This window comes from Canis aureus, chromosome 21 (genome assembly GCF_053574225.1).
Source record: "Canis aureus isolate CA01 chromosome 21, VMU_Caureus_v.1.0, whole genome shotgun sequence".
Taxonomy (NCBI): Eukaryota; Metazoa; Chordata; class Mammalia; order Carnivora; family Canidae; genus Canis; species Canis aureus.
In genome coordinates, this window is record NC_135631.1 from 20,705,936 (window position 1) to 20,724,362 (window position 18,427).

Here is an 18,427-nt window from a genome sequence, read left to right on the forward strand (position 1 = left end):
TCCAAACATATTATTTGTATTAATCCATTGGATTTTTACAAGAACTATACAAGGGAGGTGCTATGAACGTCAAGGTCTCAGAAATCGGAAAGCAGTGTAGCAGAGAGTTGAGTTATTTGGCTAATGTTCCAGAGCCTGGGGTGCTAGCACCAGGGTTTGAACCCCTGCACTCTGCCTGCAGAACCCAGGTCCTTAACCTCTGATACTAAAGGGCAGGTGGACCAACAATGGGAGGAACCTGGGCCTTCTGAAATCCATCATGTAGGGCATGGCCTTGGGAAACAGACAGACTTGGGTTCAAGTTCTTGCTTTACTGTCTACCAGAAATTTCCTTTTTAAAAGAAAGAACCTATTTTTTAAATTTTTAAAGAAGATTTTATTTATTTATTTGAGAGACAGAGGGTATGAGCAGGGGGAGAGGCAGAGGCAGAAGCAGACTCCCCACTGAACAGGGAGCCTGTCATGGGTCTCGATCCCAGGACCTGGAGATCATGACCTGAGCCAAAGGCAGGCACTTCCCCAACTGAGCCACCCAGGTGCCCCAATTCTTTTAATTTTTATTTTTATAAAGAGAGAGAGTGTGGATGAGCCAGTGGGGAGGTAGTAATGTAGGAATGAGTTAGGGGCAGATGGGGCTAGGCAGGGAACGAAAAGGGAAAGGCCCAGAGTCAGGCTCCTACCTATCGCAAGAAAACAGAGAGAAGACATGAAAAATAGAGAAAAATAATAAACCTGGCTCCCTAGCTCCAAAACGTTTGGGAGCATCTCCCTTTAATGGCTACTAAGTAACTGCAGAAACCCATCAGACCACAAAGAAATACATCATTAAGATGTTATCCATAGTCCCTGCTCAACCCAAGACTGCACAAGAGTCTCAAGGCCGAGGGCTCCCTGGCTAGGTTCTCAATGAAAGACTGCCACTCAAAGCCCTCAGTGGCAACCCTGTGGGACCCTCTCACTTCTCTGTATCTCTGCTTAATAAACTTAGTTTATTTAGAGTGGCTTAGTTCACTCTCCATTGTCTGAGAGATTCATCTTCGACTCCATAAGACGAGAACCTAGCCCTTCCGTATCAATAGGGCAGAGGGAGAGGGAGAGAAAGAGAATATTAAGCAGGCTCCATGCTCAGTGCAGGGTCCAACTCGGGGCTCAACCTCATGACCCTGAGACTATGATCTGAGCTGAAATCAAGAGTCAGATGCTTAACGGACTAAGCCACCAGGCGCCCCTAGACATTTCATTTTAGGCAAGTTACTTCACCTTGCTAGGTCTTAGTTCCTTCATCTGTAACGTGGGGTTAAAGGAAATCAATATATAATGTATCTGGCCCATAGTAAATGCGTAGTAAATATTAGGTATGAATTGTTCTCCTGTTCTCTTTTCTTCTAAGACTAGAATCGTCGTTTCATTCAGACTGTATCCCATCAGAACTCTTCTTACTCAGTTCTGTGGGTTGCAAACAAAGGAAAACAGAAGTGGGGCAGCCCGGGGGCTCAGCAGTTTAGTGCCTACCTTCAGCCCAGGGCATGATCCTGGAGACCAGGGATCGAGTCCCATGTCAGGCTCCCTGCATGGAGCCTGCTTCTCCCTCTGCCTGTGTCTCTGCCTCTCTCTCATTCTATGTCTCTCATGAATAAATAAATAAAATCTTAAAAAAAAAAAAAAAAGGAAAAGAGAAGTGTCTGATGAAGGGGAGTTTCTAGGCCGGGCAGCACTGAACAGATCACCAGGCACCTCTGCACAACATCTGTACTCAGAAGTTTTAAGGTCTCTTATGAGACATCCACTGCTTTCTCTAGGAATAAAGATGTGGCCAAGAGGAAAATAAGGTCCTTGAGTATTTATCATTACATCTCCTTAACGCTAACTCCCACCTCTGACTCTTAATCAGATATTTCCAATTTGTTAATAAATCCCAAGTCTAATGACAGAGCTACAAACAGCAAACAAACCAGGGTTTCCTCACGGTTACTTTGTAATATGACAGAGACTCAATCTAGCTGCCAAGAGGGGTGAGCTGGTTAAGTTAGCTTTTTACAAAAAGAGGAACGCTCTTCCATCCTACAATACTGAAGGCAATTTAATAACTTCGTGCAAAAAAATAATAATAATAACTTCATGCAAACCGGCCACGTTTCTCAAGTCGCTGCCTTCCCTAACCGAAACTCTGGTTTGGGCAAGATTGCTGGGTGGGCAGTGTGTTCTGGAGACGGTCCGCCCGAGCTTGAGCCCCACACTTGTTATGTGGCCTTGGGCCAGTCCCCTACCCTCTGTGGTAGGCTGGAAAACGGCCACTCAAAGACATCCCTGGAAGTTGGGAATGTTACCTCATACGGTAAAATGTTTGTGGGTGTGATTAAATCAAGACTTTTGAGATAAGACGATTAGCCCGGGTGATCTGGGTGGGCCCTCCATGCCATCGCAAGCATCCTGACAAGGGAGAGGCTTGAGCTTAGGCCCACACAGAGAGGGCAGCTGGTGACGTGATGGCAGAAGCAGGGGGACAGGTCTGAAGACACCATACTGTGGGCTCTGGAGATGAGGGAAGGGGCCAGGAGCCAAAGAATGAAGCCCCAGGAGCTGGGAGACAGGGGGAGCGAATCCCCCCCAGAGCCTCTGGAGAGAACGGAGCCCGGCCTGCGCCCTGCTCTCCGGCCACCCAAACTCATGTGGGGCCCCTGGACCCCAGACCCGCGCCAGAGTACGTGCCTGTCATTTTCAGCCAAGAAGTTAGTGGCACTTTGTTAGGGCAGCCCTGGGTGACTAACAGAGCCTCTAGGAGTTGTGGCCTCTGTGACGAGCAGACGCAGGATGGGGCAGGGCAGGTGCACAGCTGCACCCGGCAGGGCCAAGGGGAGCGCCCCTCAGCGGGGCCTGGTCCCAGGGACACACCTGGCGCTTCCCGAGCCCTGCAACTTGCCACAGATCCTGCGGTTCTGACTCAGCTGTGGGATTCTCACTTTGCCTCTAGGGGACCCTCTAGCCCCAGGTCCCCAGGGCCCCAGGGCCTCACCAGGTACACAGCTGGCGCCTCCCCAAGCAGGCGTCCTGCGGCCCTCTCAGGGGGACTGAGAAACAGGAGGCCTCCCGGGGTCTTCCCTGTCCACCAGCCCCTCCAGCTGGACACCGGGACCGGGAGAAGAATGGTGATCCCCGAGACGTGCAGCAGAGCACCCCACCCCTCCCTTGGGGGAGAAGAGCCCCCAAGGTCAGCCCGCTGATGGAAGGCCCTTCCACCTTCCCTGTGCACGCCTGTCGAGCCCAGGCATGGGTAAAGCACAGCTCCCCGTGAGATGTTTTATTTTTTTTTTAAAGCTTTTATTTATTTGAGAACCAGAGAGAGAGAGAGAGAGAGAGGGAGGGAGAAGCAGGCTCCCCACTGAGCACAGAGCCTCCCTCCCCATGCGGGGCTTGATCCCAGGCCCTCCGGGAGCATGACCTGGGCCAAAGGCAGACGCTTCCCCGACTGGGCCACCCAGGGGCCCCTCCTAGTGCAATGTTTTAGAGCAGGGCCACTGCCAGCTCCAGAAGGCTTCTGTGAAGGCTAGAAAAAGTTGCCCTTCCTGGGGAGACACAGCCCTGAGGGCCCACAACTGGGCAAGTAGGAGGCCTCTTTGTGTAAAGAAAAAAGTACCCCCTCTTCCAAGTGGGCGCAACGCATGCACAGGCTTGGCCGAGCGAGGACCGGACCGAGGCCCTGCGTACCCTTCACCCGGGTGGCCTGGCTGTGCGCAAGGCTCCAACCAGATGCAGTGTCCCCCCTCGTCGTGCTTGAGAAAAAGTGTTTTTCTTTGAACACAGTGGACACACGATGTGACGTGAGTCCCAGGTGCACAGCCTAGAGATTCGATTTCTCAATGCTTCGTGCTGTGCTCACAAGTGCAGAGATGGGCTGTCACCACACGACGCCACTGCAGTGCAGTGACTCTATCCCCCGCGCTGCACCTTTCACCCCTGCGACTTGCTCAGGCCAGAACTGCAAGCCTGCACCTCCCACTCCCCTGCACCCACTTTGCCCATCTCCTGATCCACCCCCCGCCCCCGACGACCACCACTTTGTTCTCTGTATTTATGGGTCTGCTTCTGCTTTTTGGGTTTTTTTTAGTGATTCATTTGTTTTGTTTTTTAGATTCCACCTGTGAATGAAGTCATATGGTATTTGTCGTTCTCAGTCTGACTTCTTTCACTTAGCAGGATGCTCTCTAGGTCCACACATGTTGTGGCAAATGGAAAGACCTCATCTTTTACGGCTGTGTATCATTCCCTTGTGATACCCCACAGCTTCCTTGTCCGTCCCTCCAAGGATGGACACTTGGGTTGCGTCCATATCTTGGCTGCTGTAGATAACACTGCAGGAAAGATGCATATATCTTTTTGAATTAATGTTTTTGTTTTCTTTGGGTAAATTCCCTGTAGTGGGATTGTTGGATCATATGCTATTTCTATTTTTAATTTCTTGAGGAACCTTCCTACTGTTTGCCATAGGGGCTGCACCGGTTTGCATTCCAACCAACAGCATCACACATTTTTCTTAAGGCTAACGGTGCTCGGTTCAAGGGCTTCACCTTTATTCTCTCCTTTCACTTATGAAATGATGGCAATAGCAGACGGCACCTGCTTGTTTTATCTCTTTTGTGATGCGTTCTTTCCCCCAGCAAAATTAAGTTGGCAACTTTGTCGGTTCTCCATTTGGGACATCTTTCCGGCCTGTAAAATTTATAACTTGGGACATCTCCGACCGATGGGAGGTGCTGCGTGGTGAGAAGCCCTCTGTTCAAGCAAAGGAAAAGTCATTGCAAAACCCAGAGCTGGGCAAGTAGTAAATTAACATCAGTGGCCCCGAGCTGCAGCCATCTGCATGACATCTCAGAACTGCTAGGTTGCTATGGTTATCACTATACCTATGTAATTACCTAGGAAGTTGCTGTCTGTGTGACATATGAGGCCCATGCCATGCAGATATTCAAAAGAGGAGAGATTTTTGTGTCTGAGAAACGTACACGCGAGCCACAAACGCCACTACTGGAAAGCAGCTGCATGCACACAGGATAATAGTCATGCACCCAGGAGCAGCATTGTCTCTTGCCGGCTTTGGTAATGGGATGTGCCTCATGTGAAGTCCACACAGCTGTGGGAAACAGGCCTTGGTTCCAGAGACAGATCTTTCTCAGCCAGGATTCTTTCAATTGCTGGAAGCAGAACAGTGGTCTCAGTGAGAGGGGAGTGAATTGGCTTGCCCAACTAAGAACAGAGTGTTTGCGTCAGGAATAGCTCGATCCAGGGGCTCAGTGACAGTAACAGGACTTGGCTTTCTCCCCATCCCCCTGACACTCTGCTTTCCCCCGTGATTACTGGGCACGGGCTCTCCCCTGTGATGGCCTCACCACATGGTCAGCTGGCTGCCTAAGTCCTAACCTTGGATCCACCAGAAAAAAAAAAGAGAGCTTATCTTTTCCAACAATTCAAACAAACAAAGGTTCTGCGCCTGGGCCTCATTAGCCTCAGTTAGATCACATGCCCAGAATCTGGAGCTGGGTTGTGGGGGAGCCTTAGTTCTCTAGAATATGGTCAGGGTCAAGGGATGGGGCCAAACTTACTTTCACTCCCAAAAGGAGTGTGTTCTGAGTAATCCCCAAAGGGCTATCTCCCAGGCTGCTCATTCTCTTGCCTCTGTCTGCCTCCTTCCTGATCTGCTCTCCCCTCTGACATGCTGCCCTGTAGGGATTTCATTCCCAGGCCCCTGGCCAGCTGGGGCCTGATTGGATCAGACAACGAGAGGCACCAGCAGGTGATCTGAGGAGGGAGGGAGGAAAGAAAAAGAGGTGGGGGTATTTCTTCCACTGCCTCCAGGGCCCCTCTCTCACTGGGCACCAGCCGTGCTGCTTCTTCCTCTGCTGCTGTGCTCCCTGGGCCCCCCCAGTGCCCGTGGTTTGTTCCTTTGATCCTGTCCATATATTGTACATGGAGCCTTAAAGTCTCTTCATTTAAACCAAGGGTTAGCAAATTTTGGTCCCGTCCCAGCCACTTTTCATAAAGATAGGCTTCCTGAATGGAACTCAGCCACACTGGTCACCTGTCACTTAGGTGCTCTGTGTGGCCGGCTGCGACAGGGACGACGTGACTCCCCAAAACCAAAATATTTATATCTGGTCCTTCACAGAAAAAAATTACCGACCCCTGGGCAAACCGTCGTGATGGATTTTGTTTCTGCTGGGACCCTGTCTATTACATTTTCTTATAAAATCTAAGAAGAGAATGCTACTTTTGCTGTGAGATTGGCATGTACATATTAATATAAAAGGTCAACCCTAAAATAATAATAATAATAATAATAATAATAATAATAATAATAAAAGGTCAACCCTGCTGGCTCAAGGAAAGACCACATAGAGGAGACAGGTGTAGCGATTTTTTTCTTTCTTTCTTTTTTTTTTCCCAATCAGTGAGCCCAGCTCTCTCCCAGTCCTTGAGGTGAGGAGTCTAGGACAGAGGATGCTGGCCCCCCGGCTGGCACTCGTACAGACGGCCCACCTGAGTGCTCCAACTCCATTGGAGCATGCCAGTGAAGGGGAAAATCAATATGTAAAGAACGAAACCGAAATGCTGGAAGAAAAAGATGAACATTGCTAGGTTTAGAAAATAAAAATGTTCTAAACAGATAAACAGTAAGCATTGCGCTTTGATTTGTACTGTTTTCCAGGCCATAAACTCCTAATATCCACCGACGTTTCATTAAGAGCTTCCATGGCCCTCGGCGTGCCTGCTGCGGCTTGAACAGATTGCTGCAAAAATGTTATCCGAGCTGCAGACCCAATCTTTAGCAATGTTTTACATGGGTGCTAAATGGGGGAGAAGTCTGATCAATCATGAACAGAGCTCTAGTTTAGGGGAAAAGTAAATGCTAGAGTTAAATGAACAATATCTATCATTCTGCAACCCGGTTCTTCCAGGCAATCAAAAAAAAAAAAAAAAACTGTAGGCAAAGAGCATTTAGTGGAGTGAGGAACAGAAAAAAATAAAATAAAATAAAAACAGCAATGAACACATGCAACCATATCCTTCGGCTCTCAGAAACAGGGAGGATTTATGTCGTGAATAATAACTTCAGTGAAATAAATGTTCAAATTATGTTGGAAAATTGTTCATTTGGACTCCTAGCCTTTTGCAATCTCCAAAGCTAATCATACTTCAGCTTATGAAATCCCTTGCTAATATATCAAAGCCTCTTCATCTGTTGTCATACTCATTCCCCCAGCGACACCCCCCCCACCAAAGCTTTCCGAATGACCGGCCAGAATTGAAGGCACTATAGGGGATGCCTTTCTTTGACGATCTCCATCCCATGACTGCGAGGAAGAGGAAAAAGCCCTGGATAAGAACTTGGCAACCCAGAAGTGGATAAATTCTAGGCTGAGCTGAGAAGCCCTGGACAAATTATTAAATCACTCTCTGAGCCTCAGTTTCTTAATCTGTAAAATGGGACCAACCCCCTCTGCCTCTCACCACCCAGGTTCTTACAAGTTCATCTATTTCCATCTGATGAGCATTTACTAAACACCTTTTACGGGTCAGGATGGTGCTGGGTGAGGAGGAGGATGCAGCCCCTCCCTTCTGGAAGCTCACACGCAGAGAAGGGAAGGCCGATGACAGCAGGGACAGCACGCTGTGACAAGCCCGAGGATGGCCAGAGACAGTTCTTCGAAAGAACTCAGGAGGCGCCTGTGGGCCAGAAAGAGCTTCTGGAAGGAAAGGATCTCTAAAGAATTCTTGAAGAATAAGCCAGAGAGGAGGGATGGAATGGAAGATATTAGGGCGCCTGGGTGGCTCAGCGGTTGAGCATCTGCCTTCAGCTCACGTCATGATCCTGGGGTCCTGGGATCGAGTTCCGCATCGGGTTCCCCCCAGGGAGCCTGCTTCTCCCTCTGCCTGTGTCTCTGCCTCTCTCTCTGTGTCTCTATGAATCAATAAATAAATGAACTCTTAAAAAATAGAATGGAGGATATTATCACCCCACAGGAGACGAGAGGTACTGGGAGCATCTTTGCGTGTCACATCCTAAGATTCAAGGTGGGGAGCAGAGGCCCTGGGAAGGAAGGAGCGCTAAGCAGGACCCAGCCATCAAAGGCCTCGTGGTTCTGCTGCAGACCCCGACTTAACCTCCTCAATGGGGAGCCCACTGAAGGGTTTCTGTTGGGGGAGGTGGCCTTTTAGGAAGGCCACCCCCACCCCACCACAGCTGCCAGGTGGATGAGTTAGAGGGGAGGCTGGAGACAGGGAGACCCGCAGGCCAGGGGAGGCGCTCAGCTGCGGAAGTAGGATAAGGGATGAAGGGGGATGAAGGAAACGTGGAATTGACAGGACAGCTTGATAGATTGCTGGGGAGAGGAGAGGAAGGGATGATGCTAGGGTTCTGGCTTGGACAAAAGGGCAGATGCTGGTTCTGTCCACCGAGAGAGCGCATGCTTGACCGTGGTGCTGGCACAAGGTAAGGTACACAGTAGGTGCTCCATAAGTGTTTGCTAACTCCAAGCAGAATCTTATTCTCCTAGCTTCATTCTCCTCCCACCCCTGGTCCCCACCCCACCCCCCTCCACTGCCCCCACCTACCGTACCTCATCCTGCACATCACTGCCTGGTAAATCTTCTTAAAACACCAATTTGTCTGTCAGATTTAAATGGCTCATTTAAATGGCTCAGGATTTCCCCAGGCACCACTCAGAGCCCCTCCGCTCAGCCTCTCTCATCCAGCTCCCCCACACCAAGCAGCCTGGTTTCTGTTTGGCCTCAGTCAGGCTGTCCAGACAGTGGCCCCATGACCTACTGGCTGTCAGGCTTAATTCAGGCTGTGCTCCCCTCCCTGGAGCACCCACCTCGCCTCCCCTTTATTCTCCAAATTCAAATCAGAGGATCACAGAGGAGACCAGGAAAAGAGAAAGCAATTCTCTCTGTACTCCTGTTACTTCTGTTCATTCAAGACAGGCTTAATTCTTTGACATCCAGGCGGCTCATGGGGTCTGCGGTTAAGGAAGTTGCGAAAGGAGAGAAACAAGAGGTAAGTTTATCTAGATTATAGATAAATTGGCTAAGCAAATGTGCCTTAATACATCCTCCTAGCATTCCAGACTTTCAGAGTCCTTTTGATTTTTGAAATCCTTTTTTAAAGCATGAGTGGATTATGACTGTTGGGGGGGCGGGGGAGTGGGAAGCAGTTTTCTTACTGGCCTTAAGCTGTAGAAACTGCTATTCCCGTTCTTTCCACAAATGAACCCACTTTAGTATGTCCCGCTGGGAAATGAAGGCAATTGCTTTATGCCTGGGAATTACCAAAGATTTACTTGAAAGTGCTACCTCACACTCAGTGGGAAATAAGTCTAAATGAAAAGGAAGACAATTAGCCCAAATGTGCCAACTTCGACAGTGTTGGCTGGTTGATTCTGAAAGCCCATTTGTATTTCTAGAATCAAAAGTTGCAAAAACAAACAACAAACAACAGGGCCCTCCAGTAGTTCTCTAGTCCAAGAATGAACAGGGTTACTTTGCAGGCCGCCCATCTTTGTGTCTGAGCCCCTCCCAGGACTCTGGGAAGAGTATCCCACTGGACAAATTGCAATCCCTCAGGTCAAGAAAGCTACAGAGCTACCTGAAACAACCAGCAGACCCAAGGTCTCTTGTCAGTCCACCATGCTTCCCCATTGCAACATGGCACATCCTCTGCTCCAAGTTGTCTTCACTTCCTTTCCAGCCACTAGGGCAGCGTTGCTCAAACTAGGGTCCAAGAACTATCTACACTTGCATTAATGCACAGTCCCTAGCCCGTGCTTCTTGAGCCCAGATCTCTGAAGGTAGGTTCGTTCTTCAACTCATTTGTGTGTAGTCAGACTAGCAAGGCTTCTCTTTTCTTCTAGTATATCGCATTTTCCTTCCATTGTTGTTCTTATCCAATTTAGGGTATTTGGGCCATCATTTTATTCTAAGTATCCTTGCAATTGTTCCCTGCTCTGCAATTCTACTTTGTTTCCCCCGGAAACTCACTCCTCACCCACCTCAATAATGTTGTCAAGTCTCTTCTACTCTCTTCGAGTTATAATTTCCTAATTACTAATCCCACAACCTTGTAGCATCGGACCTCAGTCCCTAATTCTCTAAGGATTTAGAGGCTACCAAATGAGAATTCTCTCCTCCTCTAGACACACACACACACACACACACACACACACACACACACCCCTGTCTCTACTGGTCCCATCCTTCACCTTGACTCTGGACCCCACCTTGCCCTCCTTCTCAGAACCTTACACTTTATTATGCCTCTTCTCTCCTGTGTTTTTAGGCACATTCTTTTAACTGAACCTTTCCCTTTGGCTTTCTTTTCTCATTGTAGAGCATCACTAGAGTAAAAATTACTATGGGAGTCCTCCAATATTCCACTTGGAGAGTAATTGCGTTGATAAGGACATATTCTATACTCAGACACCACACTTGAATATTGTCCATAAATCCTTAATAGAATGAAGAATTATTTAACATAGTTTTTAATACTTGTGATTATAGAAGTTTTCAAATATATTCAAAAGCAGAGAAATTAGTATAAGGAGCCACCACATACCCATCACCAAACCTCAGTAATTGTCATCAGTTCATGGATGTATTCAAAAGCCAATCCCATGTATCAAGTGACCACAAGGTGCAACTCCAGATGAAAAGAACAGATTTCAAAAAATATAACATCCATCCATTATTATAACCAAATAATGGACAGTGATTCCTTAATATCCTCTAATACTCAATCCATAGTCCATTTTCCCAACTGTCTCAAGATGTCTTTATAAGTTGGATTGTTCAAAATCAGGATTCAGTCAAGAGTCCCACATTGTATCTTTGTTATGTTTCCAGTTGTTTTTATCCTGTAATAGTCTCCTTGCCTTTATTTATTTTTTTTGAAAGATTGATTTCTTGGGCCATTTGTTATGCAGATTATCCCAAATTCTTGATTTGGGTGATCATATCCTTACAATGTTGATACCTTGTGTCTCTATTCTTCACACTTCTGGTAAACTGGTAATTACACCAAGAGATTTCATTAGATTTAGGTTCAGTCTTAGTAAGAATACTTCATAGGTCATATTTTTTAAACATGACATAGTAGAGATCACTTTTAGAAAACTCTCCCTCATATCACATCCTCTTCCAACTATTAACCTTTCTATCTCCCCATCCACAGCCAAACATTTCCAAAAAAGGCTGTCTTCTCTCTCTCTCTTTCTTTCTTTCTTTCTTTCTTTCTTTCTTTCTTTCTTTCTTTCTTTCTTTCTTTCTTTCATTTTCTTTCTTTCTTTCTTTCTTTCTTTCTTTCTTTTCTTTCTTCTTTTTCTTTCTTTCTTTTTATTTATTTATTTTTATTATTTTTTTTAGCTCCTACTCGCTCTTTAACCCACTCAGATCTGGCTTCTGCCCATATTGTTCCTAGAAACAGTAATGACTTCTATATCACCAAATCAAACAGACATTTTTTTTTCAATTCCTATTTTGTTCCAGTAGAAAATTTAGGAGCTTAAAACAAGAATTTATTTTTATCTCTCATGGTCCTGTGGATTGACTGGGATCAGTTGCACAGTTCTCACCTGGGGTTTCTCAAAGGGCTGGAATCATCTTGACATTCAAGATGGCTTCTTTCCTCACATCTGATACCCAGGCTGGAATAGCTAGATTAACCTGCGTCTGGCCAGGCCTCTCTCTCTCTTCTTGGTCTCTCTCTCTCTCCCTCTCTCCTTCCATGAGGCATTCTTACAATTAGTTTGGACTTCATCACAACGTGAATGTCTAAAGATAAAAGGACTTCTTACATGATGGCTGGCCTCCCTTTGAGCAAGCATTTCAAGAGACCAAGGAGGACATTAAAAGGATTCACATGACCTAAACTCAAAAGTCCCATAGTGTTCCTCTGTGCAGTTTAGTGGTTGAACAGGGGCAACCCTCATCCAATGTGAAGGATGCTCCATAGAGGTATTAATTTCAGGAGGCACCATTCATTGGGGGGTCATCTTCAGAGACTAGCTGTTTTATTTCTTTGACTTTTTAAACAATTATCAGAGCCTCTGTGGACTATTTATTTTTTGAAATACTTTATTCCCTTGTTCCATAACACACCACATTTTTATTCTCTTTCTGCCTCTGATAAAAGTCTATCCATGGTCTTTGCATGCCTCATCTTCCTCTTCCCTTGTCCTGCAGGCCTGACCCTAAGCTTCTTCTTTTTTAGGTCTCCTCTCCCAAAGCCATTTCATTGTCCATAGTTTTGATTAATTCCTAAAACATTCATGATTAAATATTAGTAACTCCATTCCCATCTATCCTCTGAGTACCATACCCTCACTTTCTTGCAACCTCCCCTTGAATATCCAAAAGTACATTCAACTTAGCATGTCCAAAATGAACTCTCCATGGACCTCTTCCTCCAACTGGGGCTTCTTCCATAATTTTCTATATCATCCAATGGTACCATCATTTCCTCTTTTTGCACAGAAACCTGAGGGTCATCCTCAATATCTCCCTCTCTCTCCTTTATTGGCTCTATTCATTCTTTCACCAAATATGTTATTTTCAACATATCTAACATATCTAACATATTTCAGCTACTCTTCCCCACCTCTATCTCCATTATCACCACCTTCTATCCAGATTACCATCTCAAACATGTCAACTTTAGGGCTAACCCTTGAAGAGGGTGAGACCCAGGGCAATGCAAGACAGTACAGAGTTCATCAAAAATACTGGCCCTTGAATGGAGGTCATTCTGCATTGGCATCTTTCATTGGCTCTTTGAGATACTGTTAAAAACAGCAACATCAAAACTGAATTGTAGTGATGTTGGTTAAATGATGTTCATTCTGCAACTTACCACCCTGATTGTGGGGCCCAAGAAGATTCTCCATCCAAGGGAAAGGCCTGCTATCTGGTCTCCTTGCACCCACTCTTGTCCCTTTAGAATTTCTCCATGCAGTAGCAGAAGAGACCCTTTGCAAAATGAAAATATGGGTCATGCTCTCTGCTTAAAATCTCTAATGACTTTCAATAGATCTTAGGATAAGGCAGAAAAAAACTCAGTCCTTAACATAGCCTCCAACATAAATAAGAGACATGGTCTTCTTTCTTTTTTAAATTTTTTTTGAAGATTTTATTTATTTATTAGCGAGAGACACAGAGAGGCAGAGACATAGGCAGTGGGAGAAGCAGGCTCCCTGAGGGGAGCCTGATGCGAGACTTGATCCCAGGACCCTGGGATCATGCCCGGAGCCAAAGGCAGATGCTCAACCACTGAGCCACCCAGGTGCCCCTACCCTCTTCTTTCTTATCATGACATTTTGACCATGAGTACGAGAACTCGGCTTAATCTTGATTGAACAATAAGGAATTTCAGAAGGTATATGTCCCGTATCACAGGAAGTCCTGAGGTAGCGTAGCCTTGGAGCAGGTTGATTCAACAACTCCACCTTTATCAAGGGAGAAGGTTCTTTTCACATGGCTACTCCACCACCCTTGCTGCCAGCTTCATCTTTAGGAGGTGAAGATGGCTGCAGCTGCCCCCCCCCGACCCCCACCCCTCACATCCAGATTTGACAAAACTCACAGGAACAATTAAAGACTATCTTTTCTTTTGACTCACACTTAGGAACAAGGAAAGTTGGAAGTCCACAGGAAACTTGCCTTCTCTTCTCATTTGCAAGAATCAGGGCACAAGCTGAATTAAATTACTGGGAAAGGGACCACTCCCTTGAACTGGGAATGAAGGCAGTGTCCCCTGAGACAAAACACTGTGTTCCAGGACATCTGAATTCCTGAACAAAATGGAGATTGTGCTGGGAAGGAAGAGAGATGTGGGGATGCTGGGTAAGCTCTCCAATTTGATCTCACTCCAAGTTCCCCTGGTTTTCTCCACCACGGCTACATGAATCTTCTTTCACATCCTTGTCTGTACCTGCTTCTTTTGGTCAGAATCTTCATACATGCTCTTACCTGCCCCAGGAATGCTTCCCTCTGGGTAAATCCAAAGTATCCTTCCAAGCTCAGCTAAAGCATTACTTCCCCTTGGACTCACCCTTGACACCTGCAAAAAGATCAGATCTCTCTACTAGATAGACCCTCTTAGAACCATGGATTTCTCCCTTGTAGCATTCACCACTGCTGTAGTTCCACATGGATTTCTGTGATTATCCCATCAATACTTCTCTCCGGAAGTATTTCAGACTGTATCATCAGTACAGTGTCTGACACAGAACAAAACCCCAAAACACAAAACTCAAAGAATCATGAGTTGCATGAATGAAAGAGTTTGAAATCAAAGGGAGTGATTTTAGTTAAGGTGACATTTACCTGGGCATTATAAGATCTGTAATCCAAAATGGAAATCTTTTGAGAGTGAAAGGGGTTCACTTAATAATTAAGCCAAGACAATTGGGTAAACCAAGACAGTTCCATGAAAACCAGGATCTATGTTTACCCTCTCTGTCCCTCCACATTATCTAGAATCTTTCCAATACTTCTGTTGTTGTTGTTGTTATTTGTGGGCGTTTCTTTTTGTTTGTTCATTTCAAGTGTTTCCAATCTTCTTCAGGAAAGAATAAGACATGCATTTCCAGAGAACCACACTCACACTGGGGTGCCTCTCTTGAGACTTCCAAGGTGACCTTAGTTTTCCTGGTTTATGTCTATGAGCCTTTGGGGGCACATCATACAACTTAAGTACAGATCCGTGGAGTGTCCATAGTTTGCATATTTTTCTATACCTGATAGTCATCGAGAAATCTGCTCTGTTACTTGCCATTAGTGGGAATGTAATGTGGTCTACCTTTCTGGAGCACAATTTGGGAGTTTATCTTCAGAGTCTTCAGAAAATGATATATCCAGCAATTCTACTTGTAGGGATTTGTTCCACAGAACAATCAGATAACACGCCAAGATATTCGTACAAGAATGTACTGTAGAAAAAGTCCCCAGTCCTCTACCCCTCCCTGGATCCACACCGTTTGCCCATCATTGTGCCAAGCTGTTCTACTCTGTGTGGTTGGCCACATGGCTTGCGCTTTGGCCAACAGGATGTGAGCAAATAGGACACCAGCAGAGGCTTGCGAAAGGGCTTGCACATTGCTGTCTCGGAATAGCCACAGGAACACGCTGGGGCTAGCCTCCTGAAGGATAACTCACCCGGACAGACCAGAACTGCCCTGGTTGTCCCAACTGTGAGCATCCTAAAGAAGCCAGTAGCCACCCAGTCGCAGACATGTGAACAAGTCAAAATGAGGATTGCTCAGCTAACAGGTAGCTGACTGCAAAGGTATAAGTGAGCCCAGCAGAGAACAGCCCAGCCGAGCCCAGAGTAGCCGAACTCCTGCAATCTTGTAAAGTAAACAAATGTTTATTCTTATAAGCCACTGCCATTTTATGGTCACTCACTAGGTAGCATTATTGTGTCAAAGGCTACCTGAAACAATTGCAGTACATTCAATAATTGAAGAGTGGCAGGATATCATGCAGCCATTAGGAATGTTGTGTAGGGGATCCCTCGGTGGCTGGGCAGGTTTGGCACCTGCCTTTGGCCCAGGGCTCAATCCTGGGGCCGCGGGATCGAGTCCCACATCGTACTCCCGGCATGGAGCCTGCTTCTCCCTCTTCCTGTGTCTCTGCCTCTCTCTCTCTCTCTCTCTGTCTATCATGAATAAATAAATCTTAAAAAAGAAAAGAAAAAGGAATGTTGTATAGATGGACACTGACTGGAAATGTTCACAAGAGACTGATAAATTAGAGAAGGAATGCAAAACACTGTATACAATATGACACCATTTTCATAAAACATACATGTCTGCACCTGCAAATGAAAGTGTCAGGTCTGATATACAACAAGAGGCTTGACATGGTTATCTCTGGGTGGTAGGATTTGGGGTGTTTTTCATCTTTTGTTTATCCACATTTACAGTTCTATAAGAATATGTGTTACTTGCATAATTTTTCAGGCAGAGAAAAAAAACATATTTGTTATGGAATACAACATCTGTTTGATGACCTTTCGGTTTACCAGTAATAAATAATCCTGAGTGGCTTTCAGGTACCTGTTAGGGTAGGGTCATTGGTACTTTATGTCTACAGCATCCTGTGTGGGAAACTTGGAAACATCACCTCTTCTGAGATCCACCAAGGAGTGTGGGTAGTAGAACATACTTCTCTAATCCCCCGCCCCCCCCCCCCCCAGCAAACCTGAGAAGAGAAGCTCTGTGTGGGTGGAGGTGGCTTCACACCAGCCCCAAAGTTTAGAAGAAACCTATGTTTCCAGCCCCCTGTTAGAGCCAGGACACCGCAGAGCCCCCTCCCCCAGAGACAAGGGCTGAGGACACTGGGAGCCACCAGAGCACCCTGGCAACTTCCTGCCTACAGGGCTTAGTTACAACCCTTGAACAAACAAAAGAGACCTTTCTCTAAATCCCTACTGACGGCTATCAAATTCCATACATTCAGAATAAGGAATTCAATGCCCTAGGGCAGGCCAAGCATCCCTAACACTAATTCCTTCCTCCCTCCCTCCCTCCCCCCCTCCCTCCTCCCCTCCCCTCCCTTCCCTTTCCTTCCTTCCTTCCTTCCTTCCTTCCTTCCTTCCTTCCTTCCTTCCTTCCTTCCTTCCTTCCTTCCTTCCTTTCTCTCTCCCTCCCTCTCTCTCCCTCCCTCCCTCTCTCTCTCCCTTCCTGCTTCTCTTTCTCTCTCCTTCCCCCCTTCTCCTTCCTTATCCAACATTTTACAGTTAGATCCTCATTTAAAATCTGCCCTACTTTATAGCAACTCTATCCCTGCACTCTCTTTGTCAATCCTCAATTTGTAATAAATCCCACATTCTTTTTTTTTTTTTTTTTTCCTGCCACAAGTGCTGCTGTTGCTCACACCTGCTTCACGGAGCTGGTGAAATCACACATCAGGCTGAGGGGTTCTACAGCAGCCATATAATAATAGTATTATTATATGTAATCCCATTCCAGCTGGCTGTCCCTAAAAACCTGAATTTCTTTTTCACATTACTACTTATTTCCTCATTTTCCCCCCTAATTTGAGTGGATCTTAAGCTTTTCAATCTTTTCTATGCCCCAAAACCTCTGCTTCTGCCCACTCATACTCCGTGGAGACACTGAGTCTTAACATGTCAGATCCAAAGGCTGGCCTTCCTCCTCCTCCAACTGCCTTCTTGTGTCCTGTTAACCAACACGCGCCCCCCCCCCCCCAGCTGCCACCCCCATCTCCCGCCAAAGTTCTTGGTCCCAATCCAACAGGTTTCCCCAGGACAGACAGGAGTCCATAAGGCGCTCCAGGTGATGCGTGGATCTTCTGAAATTAATGCAGAATTTTGTTCTTATGTCAATGTTTAGGTGCGAGTACCTGGCTTTCATCTAATTTCCTTGATGGGGATCCCTGGGTAGCGCAGGGGTTTGGCGCCTGCCTTTGGCCCAGGGCGCGATCCTGGAGACCCGGGATCGAATCCCACGTCGGGCTCCCAGTGCATGGAGCCTGCTTCTCCCTCTGCCTGTGTCTCTGCCTCTCTATCTTTCTCTCTCTGTGACTATCATAAATAAATAAACATTTAAAAAAAATTTTTAATTTCCTTGATGGAGAACTTTGCTTCATCAGTTGCCTATTCTTTCTTGCATTTTTTTAGGCTCTTCCATTTTCGACTGGCATCCTCTTCCCTCTCTACAAATAATCTAGGGCCGTGGACAACCATAAAGTATAATTGCCAGGTATATTAGCCTGTCCAGGCCATAACAAAATACCACAGGCCGGGTGGCTTTAAGAACAGATTTTTTTTCCCATGTTTTGGATGTTGGACATCCAATATCAGAGCCCCCGTGGCTGGTCTCTGGTGAGGACTCTTCCTGGATCATAGATAGCCACCTTCTTGCTATATCCTAAGATGGCCTTTCTCTGGTGTGTGCATGCAGGCAAGCTATGAGGGGGAGATCTCTCTCTTCTATTTCTTCTTCCTTTTATAATGCCATTAGTCATATCAGATTAGGCCCCTGCACTCATGAGCTCATTTAACCTTTATTACCTCCTAAAGACTTCATCTCCAACTATTGTCACACTGGGAATTCGGGCTTCCACGTATGATAGAGGGAGGGTAGCAGGCGGGAAACACAGTTCAGTTAATAGCACCGGAGATAAAAATAGCTTGGTCTGAGATATCAAAGTTGTACTCCTAACTCATCTTCCTGCTCTTTAATCTACCCTTCCTGGCACAGTCATCGTTAACTGGAGGGAGAGACAGGGAAGTGCCCTTCCCCCAGGTAAGATAAGGCTCTGGAAAGTCTTGTTCACTGGAGAGTAGTTCTTTGTCATGGAGAACACTCTGAGCATAATGGTTACTGGGTTCAGAATGTTTACTTTAGAACATTGT